Raw genomic sequence first — 13,670 nt, forward strand, 5'->3', positions numbered from 1 at the left:
ATTTTACATATGAAGACATTGAGGACCCTAAAATTAAGTAATTTTTCCAAAAAGCCAAGCAGCTAGTAAAGTGGTGGAGCCAAGATTTTAATCTTCAATCTCAGGATTCAGGCTCCAAAACATATACTTCTTCCTCTATGTTATGATGCTAACCAAAGACTTAAGCCATCCCCATCTGCAAGTTCAGATCTTTGTAGAAAGCATCTTTGCAAAGATGGGTTTACATTTATAGTGCTACACAATGTTTCTTGACTAGCAACTTTCACTTAATCAGTATACTAAATGTGATATTCATTCCTCCCTTGGCTTCCAAAACTCTACCCTTCTCTGGTTTTCCTCCCTATTCTCTTTCTCCACCTCCTTATTGCATGCTGATGTTCACCAGCTCTTGTCTACACCCAGGATCTTAAATACCACTATGGCTGACGACTTCTGACTCTGTCTCTCCAATTCAGAGAAACTCCCCAGTTTTCCTTGATGGATTAACTCCCTCCAGGCCAGGTTGAATACTTCTCTGTACACTCTCAAATTACCCTTACATAATTCTAATGAGGCATTCCTCAGTCATAATGTATCATGTCTGCAGTTCTAAGTCAGATGTCCTCCCTACATGCCCCCAGAACACACCCTTATTTATCTTTATAGCACTTCCCAGGTTATATTACAAATAATGACTTAATCCATTTCTCCTACCAAACACGCTGCTTGAGACTTGGCACTATGTCTTATTCACAATCTAGTACCTAGCATAGTGCAAGACACATAATGGGCACTCAAACATTGACTAAACCAATGAATAGAAGAAATAAAATTTGCTTTAAATTGGAAGGATACAGTTTCTCAAAGAAATCTTCAGGAATTTATTTTTTGAAATGGGAAAATAGGCCAAGAAAGGTTAAGTAACTAACTTAGTCAAGCCATGGTCACCTGAGTCATAATTCTCTTCCCATAAAATCATGGTGCCTATTAATTCATGCTTATTAATCTATGCTCTCTATGAACCTCCAGAAGTAATATAAAAATGTTATCTAGAGAAGAACCATTTCAAATTCATCCACTCCAGCTCTGGCTGGCTGTATCAGTTGTGTAGAACTCTGATGTTAATTATTACTTAACAGTTTTTCTGTCCAGAATAGACTAATCTTTAATTGAACCAGTCTTTTCACATGTCCTTCACACACCATAATTCAATATATATTTATCATGCATCTCTAGGAGGAAAACATGAAAGTTATAATTTGTCAGTACTCAAAAAATATATACTTAATTATATTATACACAATTTCAGTTTAACAATACCTCAAATGTCTGCCTTAATGCGATTCAGTTGAGAAAGACAGACTGAATGTGAACACTAGAGATACACGCTGCAACTTCATAGGGAAAATCCCTGGAGTCCAATGCTACTGTTGCCAATGGTTGCTATGCTATACTGCACAACAACTCAGAAGCTGAGACAGCCAGCTCACTAAGAAACAACTGAATCGAACCAAGATTTATAAATGTACTCTGAGACTCAACTTTTTTATACCTTTAACTGAAGTAACTGTTTGTCATAAGCATCAGATACAGGATTTACAACAAGACTATAAAAATTACCTAGAATTTATTTAAGGACATATTTGGAGAGTGATAAGCACTTTCCAGAAGAGAATGGTTAGGTTTAGGTTCCTTCTAATTCCATGAATTTTAATCCAAAAGTGATTTGAAGTTACAATATACAGAAAACAAGTAACTGGACACTTCATGACTTTAATTTCTTTCTTCCTGGATTATATCTCAAACTTAAAAAAAAAAAAAAAGTGCTAGACTACAGTCTATGATCCTTCCATGACCCAGAGAGGCACTCCTGACAGAAAAATATAAAACTTAGAACTGCTAATTTATGAGGGCCAAATAAAAGTACTAATATAATTTCATAAATTAAGTCTTTACTAGGTAAAATGGAAAAGGGCAAAATGGGGAAATAGGAAGAGAGGAATGGAAGGAGACAGGGAGGAGGAAAGAAAGGAAAGAGTGGGGGAAGTATTTTTTTTAAACCCAGATTCTACTAAGGAAGAACCAGGAAACTGACCAAACTCCCAAGCCCACTAGGGAACAGTGCTAGCATTCCTGAGGGAGTCCTTACTGCTGACATGGTCATGGGAAATTCTCAACTATTCACACTTTCTAGTAACAGAAACTTTACCTCTAATTCCAGTGAATCCCGCCTCTTTAATCCCCTTTCTTATGGTTAACAGTTGCCCTTCCTCCCTCAGTTACTCTCAAAAGATTTTCTTTTAGTTGCACTACATTATGGGAGGAAGGAAAAAAGTAGAAATATACATTCCTTATCTCTAATAAACATTCATTCAGCAACTTCTATTTGGAAGAGATTAAAGATACAGCTCACTGAGATCTGATTTCCTGTGCCTAAAAAGCTTATAATCTAGTTAGCAAGATAAGACATACATAGAAATGATAAAACAATACAATATAAAGTATCAAATGGTAGGACTGACAAATACACTCTACAGGATTTCAGAGGTGGAGTTTAGGACATGTTACCCCCAAATCTGCCGCTCTGGTATACTGACGTAGTTAAAGGCACTTGAGAAACAGCAGATACAAGAGGAGCACTCTGACCCTCCTTTTTCTTCCAGAAAGCAGGAGATAAAACTCCCATGTGAAAGGTGCCAGCCCTGTACCAGGAGGACAAAAGACATTCTTATCGCCAGAGATGGGGAATCAAAGCCGAGAAATGTGTACAAACTTGTTAAACTAACCCTTATCTTCCTAGTCATTTCTCTACAATTTACTCCTCCTAGCCCAAAACTCTGTCTTGTCAATGTTTCACAAACTTGTTCTTTGTCTAAAAGATATAGACTGTCCCCAACTTAGGAGTTTTTCAACTTCACAATAGTGCGAAAGCAATTCACGTTCAGTAGAAACCATACTTCAAATTTTTAATTTTGATCTTTCCCCAGCCTAGCGATATGCAATACAATACTCTCTCATGATTCTGGGTGGCAGCAGGAGCAGCGAGCTGCAGCTCCCAGCAATCAAGAGGGTAAACAACCGATACACTTACAACTGCTCTGGACCCATACAACCATTCTGTTTTCACTTTCAGTACAGTATTCAATAAGTAACATGAGATAATCAACACTTTATTATAAAACAGGCTGTAGGTTAGATGATTTTGCCCAACTGTAGGCTGATATAGGTGCTCTGAGCATGTTTAAGGTAGGCTAGACTAAGCTATGATGTTGAGTAGATTGGGTAGGTTAGGTATATTAAACCCATCAACTTATGATAGGGGAGGTAACCCCACTGTAAGTCGAGGAAGACCTGTAAAAGCTTTCTGCTCTTGTCTTCATTCTGCATGTACATGTAAAAAATTTTTAAAACTTGTATGCTTTTCTCCTGTTAATCTATATCAATTTAATTCTTAGGCCCAGCCACAGACCCTAACAGGGTAGAGAATTTTTCCTCCCCTGCAGAGTTGAACTTTATAGAAAGGGTACAATTCAGATTTTAGGAAAGAAGGAAAGAAATCAGGCAGTGACATGAAGACTGGTAAGGAGAGCAGAAAGCACATAGTAGGTTTAGAGGACGGTGAAGAAACCAGTCTGGTCAGAGTACAGCTTTTCTGTAAAGAACATAAACTTGAAAAGGCAGAGTGTGATGAGATTCTGAAGAGTTCAGATTAAGAAATGTGAACTTCAGTCAGCAGGAAAGAGTACTTCTGGAAAATTTTTACACAGATACATATAAACATTCCCTAAAAGTACACACAGATTAGACAACTTGAGAAAATTACTTGCTGAACCTAATACATTATGTATGACAAAGTTAAAATAAAACTCATTTTCTTTAGGCAGAGAGAGTACCTAGAAAACACACATACACACACAAAATTCTGACCATTCACTAATCTGTTAAGATTTCATTCTTCTAAGCTTCTTGAATTAGAACTTCTCATGACAAAATGCTGACTTCTGATTACTAAGGATTTTATCACACAACGTGCATGAATCATTCTTGATTTTTCTTCTTTGCTTGTCTTTCCCATTCTTGAATATTTCATTACTTCAACATCAGCATGCAGGAAAAAGAGGGAAAGGACTAAAACAGAATCTACGGATTTTTGAAATACAGTCAGGGCATGATGTAAAGAATATAAAACTTCAAGTTCCGATTCCCATTACTAATAGTTTGATTTCAAAGAAGTCATTCAGTCTCACGGTGTCTCAAATGTTCTCACCTACTTTCTTACATACTTGAAAGGTTACTGCATTCAAAATATCACAAAAAAGTGGTCTAAAAACTAACTACCAGGGCTTCCCTGGTGGCGCAGTGGTTGAGAGTCCGCCTGCCGATGCAGGGGACGCGGGTTCGTGCCCCAGTCCGGGAAGGTCCCACGTGCCGCGGGGCGGCTGGGCCCGTGAGCCGTGGCCGCTGAGTCTGCGCGTCCGGAGCCTGTGCTCCACAACGGGAGAGGCCACAGCAGTGAGAGGCTCGCGAACCAAAAAAAAAAAAAAAAACTACCAGCATAACTCATTTTATTGTGCTTCACTTTATTGCACTTCAGACACTGCATTTTTTACATATTGTAAGTTTGTTGCAACCCTGCATTGTCAAATGATGGTTAGCACTTTTTAGCAATACAGTATTTTTTAAATTAAGGTATGTACTTTTTTTTTTTTTTTTTGCGGTACGCGGGCCTCTCCCTGTTGTGGCCTCTCCCGTTGCGGAGCACAGGCTCCGGACGCGCAGGCTCAGCGGCCATGGCTCACGGGCCCAGCTGCTCCGCGGCACGTGGGATCTTCCCAGACCGGGGCACGTACCCGTGTCCCCTGCTTCGGCAGGCGGACTCTCAACCACTGTGCCACCAGGGAAGCCCCCGTGGTATGTACATTTTTTAGACACAATGCACATTGCACACTTAATAGACTACAGTATAGTGTAAACATAACTTTTATATGCACTGGAAAGCAAAAACAAAAAATTCATGTGACTCGCTTTACTGCAGTCGTCTGGAACCAAACCCACAATATCTCCAAGGTATGCCTTTACTTGCCATACAAATTATATCATTAAGGGTTCAATGAGTAGAGTAAGAGTGAGATTACTGGCTAAACCAAGGTTTAAAAACCACCTGTGAGGGCTTCCCTGGTGGCGCAGTGGTTGAGTCCGCCTGCCGATGCAGGAGACGCGCGTTCGTGCCTCGGTCCGGGAAGATCCCACGTGCCGCGGAGCGGCTGGGCCCGTGAGCCATGGCCGCTGAGCCTGCGCGTCCGGAGCCTGTGCTCCGCAACGGGAGAGGCCACAACAGGGAGAGACCCAAGCAAAAAAAAAAAAAAAAAAAAAACCACCTGTGAGCAATAAGTGTTCTCTCAATGCTCTATGTTACCCTAAATTGGTATCACCCTACTAGTTGATACAATTCCTAAATATAACCACACTTCACCTGGTTAGAAAATACTCAAAGGAAGGGGAACACCTGACATAGTATGTCCCCAAAAACCAAAGGGTAACTCAAATCCATTTTTAACTCTTTGTAGAGTCCTATACGACTCTAAAATGTAAAGCATTCTAATAATCCTAAACAAAATGCGTTTGAAATCACAGCTCAGTACAAAAGGTGAGTATGAACTATAACCACCTACAGGCTAAACTATGAATTCAGAGAACTCTGAATCCGGATAATTGCAGGATAGATACATTTAATTATATTCTAGTTGAATATTAGACTTGTTTACAGAGATGTTGCTTGGTAACAAAAGCTGTGCTTTAACAACCCACTCGGTTTTAGATCTACTCAAGTATTTTATGCTCATAGTCTGAACACATTATGAACTATATACTACTGATATGAGAAACTAAGGACAAGTTTCTTGTTATCCTAGACATCTTGGAGATTTTACTGAAATAGTTTCATCGTTACAACTAATGTGACCAAAGGCTTTTAAAATACTTGACAATGGTTATTTTTAAGAGCTAAGTACCCATTTTTTTGGCCAAAGTTGGACACTAAGGATACATCAAAATGTCCATGAGAGCCCAGCATGCATTCACATATTCTAACGTTATCTTTGTAATGACAGCCAACATCACTGTTAGAATTGTCTTCAGGGTCAACGAAAATGGCAGCTTATTTTTTTTCACAAATGAAACTGGAGGTACCACACGTTTAGTCAGCTTTTAAACTGAGGCTACCCAAGCACCACTGGAGTTCATCAAAAAGCCCCACAGAGTTTCACGTGCATTTAATCGGCTACAGAACATTCTCCCAGCCTACTTTTCTAACACCCGCTCCACCTGCTTTACGGGAAAAATAAAAGAAGAATTCAAGGGCAAGTTGTAAAGAAAAAAGCCATGAGCATTCCAAACCACGGACAAGACAGCGTTACGTACCAGACTCACACTCGGACCTTGCAACGTGCGCACAGAAAACTTAACAGTGACTGGTGTTCCGGCCGCACTCGCCAGGTGGACACCTCCACTGCTCCAGCCACGGGCGCCTACGGCACTCTTCCCGCCGGGGCACTGGGGCCACGGGAGACGGTCCCGCACGCGGGGTGCAGGCCCAGCCCGTCACGCCTGGCGAGGTCTCGGCGGCCGCTCGCGGCGCAGGCTGAAGAGCAGGAGCCGGAGGACCAAGAGCGCCCCTCGAGCTCCCGACCCCTGGAAATGTGGGGTATCCCGAGAGAGCTCCGAAGGAGAAAAGGGCAGCGGCGGCAATGGAGATAAACCCCGCTCCTCCTCGGTGGACTGGCCTTCTCTGGGGTGCGGGGCCGGAGCCGAAGTCCGACTAGGAAACCACCCCGAGCCCGCCGCCCGCCGCCCGCCGCCCGCCACCCGCCGCCCGCCGCCCGCCACCCTTCAAACCCCGCAGAGCGGGCTGAGTCCCGAGACCTAAGGGCGCGCGAAGCAGGAAGTCCCGCCCCCACGTCGACGTCAAAGACGCCGCGGACGCCAGCCGCGGCCAGAGGCAGTTAAGAGGGAGGCGGCGAGCGAGCCGAGGCTGGGGTAGTGGCCAACCATAGTGGGAACGGCGGGGCCAGGTTGGCGCTCCGAGAAGCCTCTTGGGGCCGCGGAGATCCCTAGAGCCGAAGGGAACGCACAGTCCGGGGCCCGGCACTTGCCTCAGGGAGCCAGAGTGACGCGCGCAGTTGAGCGGGAAGCCTCTCCCCCTCGCCTCCTCCCCACGCAACGTCTCGGCGGTTTCTCCCAGTTTCGCGCTTCTCCTGCGCTCCGCTGGCTCTTCCGACACTTTTTCTTCCCTGAGGGCACTGATAGCGGTCCTGCCGCCACCGCCGCCTGCCTTCGTGTCCGACCGTGCAGACGGAATGAGTCTCGAAGTCTCCGGCCTACCGCGTCGGCCATGGGGCCTGGGCCCACGAGTGGGGAGCCGGCGCAGCTTGCCAGGCGGAAACGGCCAGGTCAGGAAAGAGGCCCATGCGCGAGTCCCTCCCCGCACCGCACGCTCCAAATCTCAAAACGTGTTAGCTCGAGTACAGGGCCCACTGGGCTCAGTGGTATCAATGAACTATATGTTACAAATCATTGGTCAGTGGGAAAAAGATGATCTAGGAATTACTAAACGCTGGAGACCGGCTTTACATGTGTTTCATTTGTTTAATACCAGATGACAAGAATTTAAATGTAAAGAATGAAACCATAAAAATATTACAAGAAAATCTAGGTGACTATAATCTTGAGCTGAGAAAGGCCTTTTCTAAGTATGAAGCAATAACCAGAAACCATTAAAGAAAAAACTCGATAAAAATTAACCACATAAAGATTATTATCTACACACAAATAATAACTAATGGAATATAAATTTGTATCATGTGGAAAAAGAAGGAAAATATTCCTAATACACAAAAAGCTCATAGAATATCAATTTTAAAACTTAACACAATAAATAAAATTGGCAAAGGATATCAGTAGGACATTCTTAAACCAAGAAAAACAAACTTCTAATTAACAAATGAAAAGATGTTCAACTTGCAAACATCCTTTTTGTCTATCAGTGCAGATAGGAGGTGGGGATACAATTACTGTCATGCCTAACTGGTGTGACCTTGAAATTGGTACACCGTTAATTACCAAAATTTAACAAAATAATTAGGCTTTGCCCCAGCAAACTCATTTTCTAGTCATGCGCTCTAAAGAAAACAGATTTACGAGGATGTTCCTCACCCCCTTTTTATAATAGGTGCTTATGGAAACAATGTAAGTACCATCACTAGGACACTAGTTAAATATGTTATGGTACCTAAATACAATGAAATACCCTTGAGCCATTAAAAACGATGATGTAAATCTCTTTATTTACACAAAAATATGTCCACAAAATATAGGTTTCTTTTTCCCCCTAAAAAGCAGAGTACAGTTTAGCACGAACAGTGCTTCACCCAAACATGAGTATGCATGTGTATATATGTGAATGTAAATACAAAAAGATCAAGAAGGATGTCAGCCAAAATGCAACTGATTTTTATTTTATCTTTTGACCTTTTCTATCTTGTTTGAATTTTGTATAATGAATATATCATTTTTACAAAAACAAAATTGTTTTAATTAAAGATGCCAGTGAAAAAGGGCCAGTTTACTACAGACCCTCACAGGTGGATAACCAATGCGAAGTAATTATATTTGGGATCTAAGTCTCAGCTTTTTAAGTGTCCACAGATTTGGTTACATTAATTTACCTAGAGTTGGACAAACTTTTGTCATTTGGACATCCTGATCTGACTCCCAGATTGGACTGGGTATCCTTCCTGTGTGCTCTCTCTATGCCTCTCATGGCATTTGCCACACTGAACTATAATTCCCTCTTTCTGTCACTAGACTGTTTACTCCTACCACACACACACGTCCTTTTTCTGCCATGTTATGTGCTTATTTTCCCCTGATTCCTTTTCTGTCATCTACTTTATTTTTCTGTGCATAAGTTTTCATTTTAATGTAATTACACAGATATTAAAGGGATAATTTCAACAACTTTATGCCAAAAAATTTAAGTGAAATGGACACATCAAAGTCTAATAATAACACAAATATGAATTCCAGCTGCTTCAAATTGTGATATTTACATTGCTAGTGTGAGTGTAAAATTTAGGGCAGTGAAAATATTCTGTATGAAATTGTAATGATGGATTATGTTATTATACATTTGTCCAAACCCAGAGAATGTACAACACCAAGACTGAATCCTAAGGTTAATTATGGATTTTGGGTGATTAGATGTGTCAATGTCAGTTCAGCCTTGGTAAAAAAAATGCACCATTCTGGTGAATGATGTTGATAATGGGGGAGGATATACATGTGTAGAGTGGGGGGGTATATGGGAAATCTCTGTACCTTCATCTCAATTTTGTTGTAAACCTAAAACTGCTCTTTTAAAGTCTTTTTAAAAAATGAACATCTAAGATGTGTGCATTTTATTCTATGTTAATTATACCACAATAAAATATATATTTTAAAGTGCTGATAAAGATGATTCCTTTCTGTTAACTGAAATACCAATGTCTGCTAGCAAGGTCACTTAATTCCTTATATCAAGATATCTGAGAAATCTAACTAGTAATCATAAAGTTGTTAGGTGCACCCATATTCAGAGCAAAGGAAAGTATATGGTCCTGAGGGGTAAATCCAAACTGCAGAAAAGCTTGATAAGCTATCAAGCAACAACAAATGTGTTTGTTTACCATGGCAGATAAATGAAAGAAATAACTGCTATAAAAATGAAGGCTTTGATATCATGGAGCTAATAAATTTGCATTACACATACAAGAGTGGAATAATGGGGTCCTTAGGAACCTAATAGGAAATTGTTTTATAAGTTTAAATTTTAAATGAGAGAAAGTGAGGACATGTGGAGTATTTGATTAAGAAAGAGTGATTTAGGATATGGGAATTCTTTCGATAAAAAGAAGGCATTCCAGTATTGCTTTTCACATTTAATACTTTGTTGCCAAAGCCAGAAATAATGTAAGAAGAATAAGCTTGTATTTCAGAATGTCAAGGAAAAAAAGTTATATGTCGTATGGCTCAGTGGTAGACAGAACTATTTTTGTCTTCTTAAAATTTCACATACCTTCTCATTTTCTCATCTCTCCTTTCCTATTTCTCTTTCATCATTCTACTTTTCCTTCTTGTTCTCTTTCATCCTATTCATTTTTTCTCTTTTTCCTCCTTTAGATCAGGCTTTTTAACTTTAGTTTCATGATTGACCTCCTAAGGAGTCATTTTAGGCATTTTTATCCTAATTTTCCCCCCTACCCACTATGAGATCTTAAACCACAGATATCCTGTATATCTGTTTATGTACTGTGGCTCTTTGGAGGGCCACAAACAATTGTAATAAGGTTTTTTGCCCATTGAGAATGCATGCTCCAGATAATAAGCTCTTTGAGGGGAAGGATCATGTTCTGTTTACTACGGTATATTCTCTGCTTAGCATATAATGCTTGGGACATAGTAGGCAATAAATAAATATTTTAGATGAATATTTATTGAATTAAAAGTGAAAATGATCTCTGCTACAAACTTATGGGTCAACTAAACTAAAATTCTTGGATCTCTACTGACTACTCCACAATACCTCCACATTCCAAGAATGTCTTCCTGAGACTATATGCTTTTGACTTGATAGAAACTTGGAAAGCAATGGAAAGCACTCTAATCACAAAAGCAGTACTTTTGTAGCCAATTCCAAGAGCGGGTTACTTATACAGGAGCTAATTTCATCTATCATAAATGATTTTTCTCCCTAGCTTCAGTTTCAGAAGGTGATCATTTCCTAAATTTTTCTTTAAATTCTGAGGCTATACAGCCTCTTTGGTACTTAAAACCCACTATTCAAGTTTATCAGTTTCAGCTGAGGTCCAAGAATTAGATTAGAGAATGAAAAGAAGGGGAAGACACTGTAGGAGAGGGAGAAAAGAAATAGAGAAGTCATTAAACTTTTCTGTTTCTTAATTGTTTTACATGTAAGAGCTCTTCTAGCTCTAAAATTTTGATCTTGATGATTATGCTCTAAGTGGTTCTCAATAGAAGCATTTTGGCAATCTGTGAAGGTGTCATTAGTTACCTCAAAATTGGGGGGACAGTGCTACCAGCATTCGTGGGTAAGGCCAGGGATGCTAAACATCCTGCAATACATGGGACTTTGTTCAGATCAGGTCCTTGGAAAAGTAGATGCCAAGACAAATTAGGTGTGCAAGAGATTTACTGGGGGAAAATAACAGTTAAGAAAAAAGGAGAGGGCTTCCCTGGTGGTGCAGTGGTTGAGAGTCTGCCTGCCGATGCAGGGGACACAGGTTCGTGCCCTGGTCCGAGAAGATCCCACATGCCGCGGAGCAGCTGGGCCTGTGAGCCATGGCCGCTGAGCCTGCGCATCCAGAGCCTGTGCTCCGCAACGGGGAGGCCACAACAGTGAGAGGCCCGCGTACCGCAAAAAAAAAAAAAAACCAAAAAGAAAACTGGTATGCAACCCCTGATAAGATGGTTACTTAAAAAAAAAAAAGAAGTAAGAAAAGAAAAAAGGAGAGAGGAAGTAGTAGGCCAGGAGTGCCTTCAGACTGATGCAGTTCTGCTACCCATGAAACGAGCGAGAGAAGGAAGCAAGGGCAGGTAGGAAGAGCCTCAGACTGCCATTCGGCTCTGAGAAGTCTTGGCCAGACCAGTGAGGAGTCTCAGAACAAAGACTGACCATTTGAAGGGTCCCAATTTGGGCAGGCGTGGCCTGGCTCTAATACACCTGCTGTGCTCAGTCTTTTTTTTTTTTTAATTAATTTTATTTTTGGCTGAGTTGGGTCTTCGTTGCTGCACACGGGCTTTCTCTAGTTGCGAGGAGCGGGGGCTACTCTTCATTGCGGTGCTCAGGCTTCTCATTGCGGTGGCTTCTCTTTGTTGGAGCGAAAGCTTAGAAGAAGGAGATTATTGGGACAAACTACATCCCCATTACTCAGTTGGTCTCAGGGACGTAACTGCTACGCATCTTTCTCCTCCTCCATTATCCAGTTCAAAATCTACTATTCTTTACCTGTCACCTCCACAGGTGACATACATACCCAGGTAGCTTACCTGGGTATGACCCAAATGCTCTCTTAATGAGAACGTATATTTACTGGTAATTAGACACTTCTCAGGCTGGGATTGCTGCACATGTCCTTCCACAGTTCCAATTAAGTATCAATAAACTTCCAAATGGATCACATGGAGTCCACATATATTTTTCCTTCCCATTATATGAAAGCAGCCCCTCCTCTTCCTGTTGGTCCAGGTCAGTTACTCTTGCCAAGATGGGGACTCCTCTTCTTGCCCGCTGGTGCCTGGACACAAAGAGTTCAAAGTGCCCAAACAGTAGCCATAGCTATTACTTCAATGGAACCCTTGTGTTCCCTGACAAAAATGCACTCCCTTTGGGGACCAAGACTTCTAAACCTGCAAAGCCCAGAGTTTTGGGAACAGGAAGCACAAAGTCTCTCAATGACTCAATGAGGTGTTAAGTGGGGCCACTTCTGCTCCCTCCCCTGGACTCATACATTCTTCCTATTAGGGGCAGTGTCATTCAGAGGTCTCTGATTTAATGTATATACTGCATCCTGAAGGATGGCCCTCCATCCTTGCAGAATACTGCCTCTAAACTGGCAGCTTACCTGCACCTTCAGTAGGTTGTCCAGTGCTCTTATCAGGCTGGCAGCTTCTGGATAGTGTAATAGGTGATACACCCAGTAGATGCCTTGGTCATGAGCTCATACTCAAATCACCTTTACTGTGAAGTGGTTCCCCTTTTCTGATGCTATGTTGAGCTGGATCTCATGCCAGTGGATCTGGCCTTCTGTAAGCTCCTAGATAGTGGTACAGCTGAGGCTGTGCAGGCAAAAAAGGCAAACCCATAACCAGCAGAGGCATTTATCCCTATGAAGGTGAACCAGTGGTCACTCCAGAATGGAAAGGGCTCAGTATTGTTGACTTGCCACCAAATGGCTGCTTTATCTCCTCAAATACTAGTGCCACATCAGGGACTCCGTGTTGGTCTCTGTTGCTGGCAAGCTAGACCTTCAAAGGCAGAAGTAGCTCAACTTGGCCTTGGTAAGTGGGAATTCATGTTGTTGGGCTCATGTGTAGCTTCTATATCTGCAAACATGGCCATTCCATTCATGTGCCCACTGTGCCAGTTCTGGGGTAGGCCATGACAACACGTGGCTGACATCAACTGGTAGAATCTTTTTGTCTACTTGGTTGTTTCATTCCTTTTCCATAGTTAATGCTTTCTGGTCAGAATGAATATAAGATACAAAAATATTCACTCTTAAAAAAAAAAAAAAAAATATTCACTCTTAGGCCCACTCTGTTTGACCACATGCCTCTACTCCAGACCTCCCTGTCTCCAATCTAGGCATCTGTATAAATTCTCACCACCAGTCACTTCCTCTTCCACTCAAAGCAGATGACCAGCTATACTGCTTGAAGCTCTGCCCTTTAGGAAGCTTTTCTCTCTCCACTGTCTTTTAGGGACACCACTGAATGTGGTGTAATGTGCTGCCGTCCATTTTTCAGGTCCCACCCATATACCAAGCCAACCCATTCATAATCAAGCTTGAGTTTTTTTCTCCTCCCTCAGCTGGTCAAATATGACCCCCTATGTAGCCATACAGCCTGAGCATGGG

At 41.7% G+C, this 13,670-nt stretch overlaps 1 protein-coding gene across 1 annotated transcript in view; it reads right to left on the reverse strand.

Moving 5' to 3' along the window:
* The window catches only part of CEP83 (centrosomal protein 83), a 112,012-nt gene extending 105,216 nt beyond the window's left edge, over positions 1-6,796 (reverse strand). Inside the window, exon 1 of the mRNA XM_049695042.1 lies at positions 6,400-6,796. The gene's annotated coding sequence lies outside the window, so the exon portion shown is untranslated. The remainder of the gene's footprint in view (positions 1-6,399) is intronic.
* Positions 6,797-13,670: the final 6,874 nt, after the last annotated feature.

This window comes from Orcinus orca, chromosome 11 (genome assembly GCF_937001465.1).
Source record: "Orcinus orca chromosome 11, mOrcOrc1.1, whole genome shotgun sequence".
NCBI classification, from domain to species: domain Eukaryota; kingdom Metazoa; phylum Chordata; class Mammalia; order Artiodactyla; family Delphinidae; genus Orcinus; species Orcinus orca.